We start from the raw sequence: 10,000 nt of genomic DNA, 5'->3' as shown, positions 1-10,000 counted from the left end.
TAGCTCCGTTTTTGAGAGCAAGAGTGAAATATATCCAGAGAAAATGTCCACATTTCTCCCAGACACACACACACACACACACACACACACACACACACGACTGCGGTCGACAGCGGTGAGAAATCACACTGCGCAAATCAAGGCTTGACGCATCAGTAATTAAGACAAACTCACACACATTCCTCAACACTCCACCTGTGTAAAAACCCCATCACACACACCGTTCAACTTCAGCCGTCTTCCTGAAGACAAATTCAGCTGATAAGGCCAAACACAAAGAGTTTTCTGCGATCATATTTGCACGTTTGGGTCAGACTTATGAAGTGAGGCCTGCGTGTGTTTATGACAGATCATCTATCTTACACTATCAACAACAAGCAGCCAATATTAGTATTTACAGAAGTTAAAGAAATCAAACCTGCTGATATTTGAGTGTGTGTTTGTGTACTTGGCAACTAGTGTGTCCATTTCCCACCCCAAGACTGACGTATTTAGACATCAAAGAGGATAACAGCGAGTGTCCACGGGTCGTTAAGCTCTTTTGGCCAAAATATATTGGCAGATACCGTGTTTGTGAGTTTCTCTCGTCGGTGACCGGTTCAAGAATGATTTCAGCACTCGTTCAATCCCACAATGCACCACAACAACAAGCATACAACCAATGTACACTCAATGGCTTGCTGGAGAATACCCATCATGCATTGTGAGAGTTGTGCGTCACATTTAAAGGGTTAGTTCACCCCAAAAATTTATATTCTGTCAGTAATTACTCTCCCTCATGTTGTTCCAACCCGACTTTTGTTCATCTTCAGAACACAAATTATGATATTTTTGATGAAATCTGGTAGCTGTCTCACTCCTCCATAGGCTTCGAGATCTGCCATCCCAGAAAAGTTAGTAAAGACATCGTTAAAATAGTCCAAGTGACTACAGCGGCTCAACCTTAAGTTTATCAAGCGACGAGAATACTTTTTTCAACCATCTCTCGACGAAAGTCTTACGGGGTTGGAACATGAGGGAGAGTAATTACTGACAGAATTGACATTTTTAGGTGAACTAACCCTATAATTATCTGCGTCTCACAGCTGAATCATCCATTCATGTGTCCAAAATCGCCCCCTACACCCTCATTCACTATTCACTATGATTAAGGAGTGAATAAAAAACAAGTGAGTGAATTCAGACACTGAGTGAGCGCCGGAAGTAATGCCGCTTTTCCCTCGTTTGTGCTGTTTAATAAACATTGAGTAGTAATGAAAAGATCTATCTTGAATCCCTGTCATGTAAACTATGTATAAACAATTCAATAATCAATTAAAAAGGTATTTACTAGTGCTGTCAACGTTAACGCGTTAACGCATGCGATTAATTTTTGTCTGGTTTAACGTGTTAAAATATTTAACGCAATTAACGCAGCATCCGTCTTTTCTGCCATCCGTTGGCTAGCTTTACATTATATGATCACGCTCTTATTCATTTAAATGCTTTTAAACATTTCAAGCGCGGCAAGACAAAAGAGAATGCGCTGTCTGTGAATGTCCTTATGTGACAGACACACACACACACACACACACATAGACAGGGCGCCAGAATCCAGTTCTCTTTCGCGCTTGAACTAACAATAACAATAACAATAATTTTGTCGATTATCCTCATAAGAGCAGTCTTAAATGATTTATATAAAGTCTAAAATGAACAAAGAGTTGCGAGAGAATGAGGCGCGCGTGTGAGATCCATAGACAGTATATAAACGGTGAGCTCCGCGTGTGTGTGTCTGCTCTTAAAGGGACAGCAGCCAATAAAGCTTCCTGTCAGTAAAGTTAAAGAACAAAGGGAACAGAGAAAATGACTCACTGCTGTTGACTAAATAACTTTTGTAGCTTTAATAAGGATTAACTATTTAATTTATAGTTTATGCAGTGCAGACTGCATATAACTTTGATAACTTTATTAAATTTCTGTATATTTCCTAACTGTTAAGACAGGAAGGGCACGAATAAATATGACATTTATTATGGGTTTATGTTAGCATTGTTTTAAGTTCACTTAAATTAAAAACTGTTATATTTTTGAAGCCTAATAAATGTGAAAAAAAAAATCAGTAGCTGTATTAATATCAGTAATACTGGCCTTCATTCATAAAAAGATGCCATTAAACAATTATTTAAAATATACTGTCTTTATGTTGTTTCTACATTAATTTGATTAACTGTGAAATTATTACATTATAAAATATATTAAAAACGTACAAAAACATTTCTTTTTTTATTGCGATTAATTGCGATTAATCACAGAAAAAATGTGTGATTAATCTAGTTAAAATTTTTAATCGATTGACAGCACTAGTATTTACACCTGTATGATATTACGCTGCAGCGGATTGGATCTCTTACATGCAATGTAAATATTATATTCACTTAGTATAAACTGTGTGTATGTATACATATTTATTAGGGGTGTAACAATATATCGTGTCACAATATTTCGCAATACAAAAATGCATCAATATGAATCATGGATAGTGACAATATATATTGTGTATAGTTCAACCAAAATAAAAATTACTGTGTTAGAAATAAATCAAGTCTTCAGAGTTTTAGTGTCAGGACTACATTAAACTACTATATATATAATGTTGAATATAATGTATAATAATGCAATGGGGGAATATCTGTGGGTCCTGATAATGCCAAATGTCTGATGTTACCAGTAAAAAGTGTCTGACATTATTTTAAATATATCTAGTCAGTGACAGAGATCAAGCATATTCGTCTAAAATAACTCTGTTTTTTCATCTTCAGAATCATGAATATTGTTATTCTGGCGTCTCTATTGTCCTGTGCTTTGGGTTTCAGCACCAAGTCCAAGAATATTCATTTATACACCCCAATGTAATATCAAATTTAGCAGTTTAATAAACAGTAATTTTTTTGTTAATCTTTTATCATATGTCTTGGAATATCGCAATAATATCGTATCGTGAGTTCAGTATCGTAGTATTGAATCATGACATGAGGGTATCGTTACACCCCTAATAAATATTGTTTGTCTACTACTTGTTACTGTTGTTTTCTGAAGGAACCGTTTCATTTTTATTCCTATGCGATGTGCTAAAAATGACAGTAAAGCTGACCGTTTCATTTAAACCTATAGACGTGCATCAAGACACATCGAGAGTATTAAAATAAATCTCTCTGACTCTCAGCGACACATAAGGAGCGACTGCTGCAGTTCTCCATCAGTGTCCGAAGCACACGCACTAGTGGAGGAAGAGAGAGAGAGGATGGATATAACGCAAAAACACAAGCGCTCGACCAGACTTTGATATCTAGAGAGTACGGTGGCCTGTAGAGATGTGCACAAGAACGAATGCACAATATTTACTCAAGATTTTACATAAATGATCCACTTTCAGGCTGAGAAGATCAAGTGGAAATAGATAATGCTGATAATCTCAGATTATCCAAGAACAAGCAGAAGTAATCAGCCCATCTGATATATGCAAAGACTTTCTTACAATGTTTGTAACACAGAGACTGAATGTTCCAGAAGGGTGATCCAACAAACAACAAGAAACTGAGAGAGAGCGAATGAATGGTGTGTGTGTGTGTGTGTGTGTGTGTGTGTATATATAAAGACGTAACTGCAGGCAGTGTAGGTGAATTCAAGACATCTGAAATATTCACTAGAGGAAAACCCACAGCCACAGGTCTACAAAACACACACACACACACACACACACACACACACACACACACAAAACATCCAGAATAATCTCTAAAACTATATATAACATTTTTATACTAATATTTTCATAGTTTCATATTGCCATAAGGTTGATCCAAATTTTGTACATCTGGTGCTCTTTGGTAGTCTAGCTATCACCAGACCAAGCTCAATCTTTTAAGACTGAACATTAGTCTGGGGAGCCCGCTCTGTATTTTCTACGGGCAGAGTTCAAATGACTCTGTACGCAATTGGATAGTCCTTCAACCAATCAGACCAACGATCCGGGAGACGCACTTTGCAGAGCGACGCGAAAACTCCAGGCAGGAAACGTGTCAACAAACATGTTGATCAGCGGTTTGCAGAAGCAGCGATGGAATCCAGCGATTTTTGCAGGTTGTGCAAAAAAAACATGAAAGTTAGTGGTATTTACACCCACTCGAGCGATTAGTTTGCTAAAAAGAAGCCATTAAGCATCAAAAAGAGGTTAAAAGGAATTGGACAGAGCCGTAACGGCTCTGGAATTGGATTGGATTAAACCCGCCAATAGCGCGCCAGGTGGATAAGCCAGTTTGTGATTCACTGTAAAAAATTATCGTGATTTTAACAGTTAAAGACTGTAAAAATGCTACAGTAAAAAACTGTTAATTGGTTAACAGAAAGTTTCCGTACTATATACGGTAAATAACTGTGATAGATCTAATGGTACATTTAATGTAATTTTACTGTAAAATACCGTTAAATTTACAGTTTTTGGAAGTAAAAACGAACAAGTCATTGTATAATTTACAGTGAAAAAACGTAAATTGACATTCCCACAATTCCATGCGTGACACTTCACAGTTGATGTATTTTTGTTGAAATAACTATGTTTCATCATAGTTTTCTTAGTTTTTTTATAATCAGTTATGTACATTAGGGTTTTATATTGCATTTAATGTTGTTAAATTAAAGCCCCACTAGGTAAGATTTCCGTTTTGGTCAAACAACGACCCCTAGAGTCGCTGTGGACTACTTGTATTTAACGTTACTGTCGTAAATACCACTCACGCAGAGCAGTCTCTTCACTCACGGCCTGATTCCCTCCCCCCTGTATACTGGTCCCTGTTCAGTCGGATGGAAGCTGTAACGAGTGGAAATAAGGTGTGGCCCCTTTAAGAGCTGCGCGCGCCCTGTTTAACTGTCGGCAGTCTGTATTGTATGTGTGCCTCGAACACCCCGTAAGCTGGTTGTTTCTATTTGATGCTCATTCTTGTCCTATTTTTGTCTATCAAGTAATGCTGTGGACGGTAGAACGTGTGACAGACAGTTACACGAGTTCGATTGGGGAATAAACACAACGCGTTACAAATCGTCGGACATCGAACAAGCACAGCTAGCCTCCGAAGATGTCTAAGTTACTAATCCATCAACAAGAACGCCAGGTGCTTTTTAGCTCACACCAACGAGTGAAAGCTTGTCCGAGTGATATACAATATAAGCAATATACTTAAAAGTCCAACAGCATGTGAGGACGTGTTGGGGGAAGTGAGGTAGCCTATGCCGTAAAGCAGTCGAATTTTGTAGTTCTTTGTGTGCGTGGGGGTTACTACCCGAACCCCGAAGTTTAAAAGTACGATTAAAAACGATACAGACCCCGTCAGGCTATGGCAGACATGTCATTCAACCTATTGTAAGTCGATGTACCACCACAAGAGTCTTGGAAATATATTATGAAGGTTGAAAAGTTACCTAGTGCTGCTTTAATGTTTATTGTTTTTTTTAAATTTCATGTGTGTTACCATGATGGTGTTTAATGTTTGTGTGAATGACACTGTGCACCTTCTATATATTTTAATCTTAACTTTGTTGTGGAAGAACTAGCCTACATGTAATGAGCATTGATTAATCATGTAACTCTCATTACTGCTGAGATTGTTGGTTTGTCAGTGTAATACTATGGTACAAAATAGAGATTAATACTTCAATAGGTCGGTAAATTAACATTATATCATATTACTTAAATCCAATGTTAAATATACATGTTTAAAATGTTAAATTTACATGTAACTCCGTAAGTATGTTTACGGTTTGATGTGTTTTTTACAGTATTGTTCTGGTAACCACAGCTGCCAGTTTTTTTCCGTAAAAACAACGGGATTTTTTTTACAGTGTTGGTTCCCGCAAATTTGTAAAGGAAGCAGCAGAGATAAATGTACAGGTTTCCAGCCTGAGCTGCAGGGCGAAATCAAATCGCCGGCAGATCAGGCTGGGTTTACTGAGTCTAGCTCTTTGGTCTTTTTTTTTTTTTTTTTTTTACTTCATCGGAATTGTACGAAACTTGGTAGAGGTTTGGTACTTGAACACAAAAAATCATGGACATGCTTCTAAAAAGTTAATTGTTCCTGAAAAAAAAGTGTCACGTGTTGTTCGCAGTCAAAAAATGAGCGCATTAGAAATGAATGGGAGACGAATTTCATCTAGTGGAAGCGTTTGGTACTGCAGCCAAACTAACTCTGACTGAAAGATCATTTTTTGAGTTAACAACCTCAAATTTGGACTGGAGCACAACTTGTTTAGATTTATGGCTTTGATTTTCCTCATGTTTTTAGAGTAAAATGTGTTTTGAAACATATATTTCATATATTTGTGCATTTTTCATAAATGTAAAATTCTACAACTTTTTTTAAGTTCACTTTTTTCCCAGTAATAATCTGAAGTGTTTTCTTTAAAGCAAGAGCAAATTTAAGTCTGTGCTCCAGAGCACTTTAAGATTTACCACAGTTTAAGTTGGAAATGGAAATTTCATTTTTAGGTCTATGCTCAAAAAGTGAATTATGGATTATAACTACTGCATAAACATAATTTAGCACCATAAAATCCCCTAAAAATACAAAATATTAAAGAAAAAAACAATACAGAACTAAAATATGGTACATTAATTTAATTGAAATTAAAAAAAAATTGAAAATCTGTCCATTTTGACTGCCACATGAGCAACACCGTAGGGTTAAGTGATCTTACGGTGAAGACATGTTTATCAATTTATACATATTCAATCAAAAGTGATCAGCTATTCTGAAGAAGCTTCTGTCAGATCAATATCTCACTCTCTGCTTCCCGTCTGAGCCGATCACGGCGCACATCAATCACATCTGATGATTTCAATTCTGCACATACTGCTGCGGTTTAATCTTTTCCCATCCTGAATTTAATCTACAAACTACATCTCAAAATTATTCATTTCCATCATGGGATCCAACAAAAGTAATTAGTTTTCATAAAGCAAACAGTGAAAGGGTGATTAATTTCACACTTATTGTCTATAAGCTGTTCTGTTCACGGCGCCTACAAAACTATTTAAATACAGCATGAAAAAATAATTTAGCAAATTCATTAAAATCAAAATTGCTTTCTGCCTCATTTCAAACTGATGCGCTCCTTCACAACTCTGCAACTCTTGTATAATCTAGAATTCTGAATTTCCCTGCTTTATAATAACGACTTTGTTTGGTCATTCATGTCTTTGAAACTCGTGATTGTGATACGTCTCACTCCACTTGAAGGACACGTTATTCCAGCGAAATTGAGTAAAGTCAGACAATTTTTAAGAGCAATATCCTCTCATTCTTGTCTGCGATACACATCAGATGGTCCATTACCAGTTGTGTTGGAGTGGAACTAGACAGGAAGTGACATCACAAGCACTCTCATTTGGTAAACGGAGTCAGATGCAAACCTGCAGCTCAAGAACAAAGATCCCAGACTCATTCATTTACAGGCCTAGACTGAAGATTTCACGCAAATGAACAAGAACAAGAGAGCGAGAATGAAAGAGTGAGAACTTAATAGGGCGTATCGAGTTTAATTTATGGATCACTGTACAGTTTATTTCATATTCCTCATGCTTTGCCCCATTTTACTCATTTTTACTGCACTGAAGCAGCATATTATTAACAAAATAATGGCTCTTGAATTGTCAGAAACGTGATCAATTTTCTTTCATTTACTGCATTCAATTGAAAATATTAGTACTTGTTTTAATCTGCTGCTAACTTTTTCCATGTCTAATGCCTGCTACCAAAGGTCTTTTTTTTTTTTTTTGTCTGTACTTATGTCTGTAAAATGTTTTTAACTTAAACATCTTGCCTAAGGGTGGGCGATATGCCGGTAGACACGATTAACCAATAGAGATTTTGAACTTTTGTCTCTATCCTGTAATCAATCAAAAGCCACAGCCAATCAGAACAACGTGTGGACGGAGTCAGCCAATCAGAACAGTGTGTGGGCGGAGTCAGCCAATCAGAACAACGTGTGGGCGGAGTCAGCCAATCAGAACAGCGTGTGGGCGGAGTCAGCCAATCAGAACAGCGTGTGGGCGGAGCCAGCCAATCAGAACAGCGTGTGGGCGGAGTCAGCCAATCAGAACAGCGTGTGGGCGGAGTCAGTCAATCAGAACAACGTGTGGGCGGAGTCAGCCAATCAGAACAACGTGTGGGCGGAGTCAGCCAATCAGAACAGCATGTGGGCGGAGTCAGTCAATCAGAACAGCGTGTGGGCGGAGTCAGCCAATCAGAACAATGTGTGGGCGGAGTCAGTCAATCAGAACAGTGTGTGGGCGGAGTCAGCCAATCAGAACAATGTGTGGGCGGAGTCAGTCAATCAGAACAGTGTGTGGGCGGAGTCAGCCAATCAGAACAGCATGTGGGCGGAGTCTCGCAGCACCAGAGAGTAATCTTGACGACACTCGCAAGAAAATGGATAAGTACCTACATAATCAAATTCACAAATATTACACCACTCAAACATTATTCAGATACATAGGTTGAGTTACTAAAACAATCTTTGTCAAAGAATACACTTGTTCGTTCACAGTTTGAACGTTCTTTTTTCCATTTGTTTAATTTCAAGATCTGAGGTGAATTATCCATTGTTGCTTTTACAGCTACAAAGCTGGAGCACTAAATGATATTCAAAGTCACATTACACTAGCCTGGAAATCCAGACCTAAATCTGAAAGATTAATGGTCTGGCATCGACTAATGAAAATCGGCCAGCTCGAGGGGCGGCACCAAGCATGCATTTGAAAATCTCACTGCACGCAATTGGATAACACTACGACCAATCACAACAATAAACCCCATATGCTTAGCTACCAGCGGAGCTAACTGGTAGATTAGACTCTTGCCGTATCCGGTCGGCAAAACAGCAAAAAAGCCCTTCTTGCAAAGGATCGATTCGAGCGCCGTCTTCTGTTCCTCTTTTAGATAAAAAGCCAAGTCTAACTCGTTCAATGTAGCGGCCAAAGCCGTTTCAAACAACTGGTGTTCATCAATAGCCATCTTGCAATGTTTACTAATGACTTCGACGTCACAGCGCTGTCATCATCTGTTTAGCTCGCCTCTGGCACACCTATATCAGATAACCCGATGTGATTGGTGCAGCTCAGATCGAGGGGCATATTTAATGAGCATCATTACTCGACGCCAGAATAAACTCGCTGAGCAAATTCAACTTGTGCTCTCGCGAGAACTCTGGATTTCCAGGGTAACATTACACGCTTTTAACATTAAATAAATCACAAACACAGTACCTGAGATTATCATTGCCACATTTTGAGTTTGTTGTTGCAGAAAAATAGAAATCGTTTCTAAAAAAAGAATCGTCGCGTGTCGCGGCTGGTTAGGACAAAAACTCTGATTAACATGGAAAAGAGCCTTTTATCGCGCATCGCGTGTAGTTAGGACACGGTGTTACTTGACGTTGCTGTGCGGTCACAAAAGCTTTACACGCGTTTTTAATGCGTTACATGCGATCTCTCCTCAACCACCAGCAGTGTGCGAGAACTGAGCTTACGGCGTTCTTCTTCTACTACTACTTGTTACTGACTGCTCACTCCTTGGGAGTATTTAAGCTCAGTTCTCGCGCATGCGTCCTGGCGCTCCCGTTAACTCTCGTCAGAGGCCCACATTAAGGAACACTAATAGTTGGATAAAGTCGTTATTTTTGTTGTTTTTCCGCACAAAAAGTATTGTCGTCGCATGATAAACTTAATGTAGTGCCACTGTAGTTACTTGGACTATTTTAACGATGTTTTAATAACTATTCTGGGCCGGTGAGTTTCGGTCACACTGGAAGCCTATGGAGGAGTCAAAATTCTGTCAGATTTCATCAAAAATATCTTAATTTGTGTTCCGAAGATGAACGAAAGACTTACATGGTTGGAACAACATGAGGGTGAGTAATTACTGACAGAATTTTCATTTTTGGGTGAACTAACCCTTTAAAGTGACAG

At 38.3% G+C, this 10,000-nt stretch overlaps 1 protein-coding gene across 4 annotated transcripts in view; it reads right to left on the bottom strand.

Annotated features, from left to right (window-relative positions):
* The window catches only part of kcnip1a (Kv channel interacting protein 1 a), a 64,770-nt gene that overhangs the window by 21,264 nt on the left and 33,506 nt on the right, over positions 1-10,000 (bottom strand). The gene's annotated exons all lie outside the window — the stretch shown is intronic.

The sequence above is a fragment of the Rutilus rutilus genome, assembly GCF_951802725.1.
Source record: "Rutilus rutilus genome assembly, chromosome: 14".
In the NCBI taxonomy this organism is placed as follows: domain Eukaryota; kingdom Metazoa; phylum Chordata; class Actinopteri; order Cypriniformes; family Leuciscidae; genus Rutilus; species Rutilus rutilus.
This window is presented reverse-complemented; position numbering and strand designations above follow the sequence as displayed.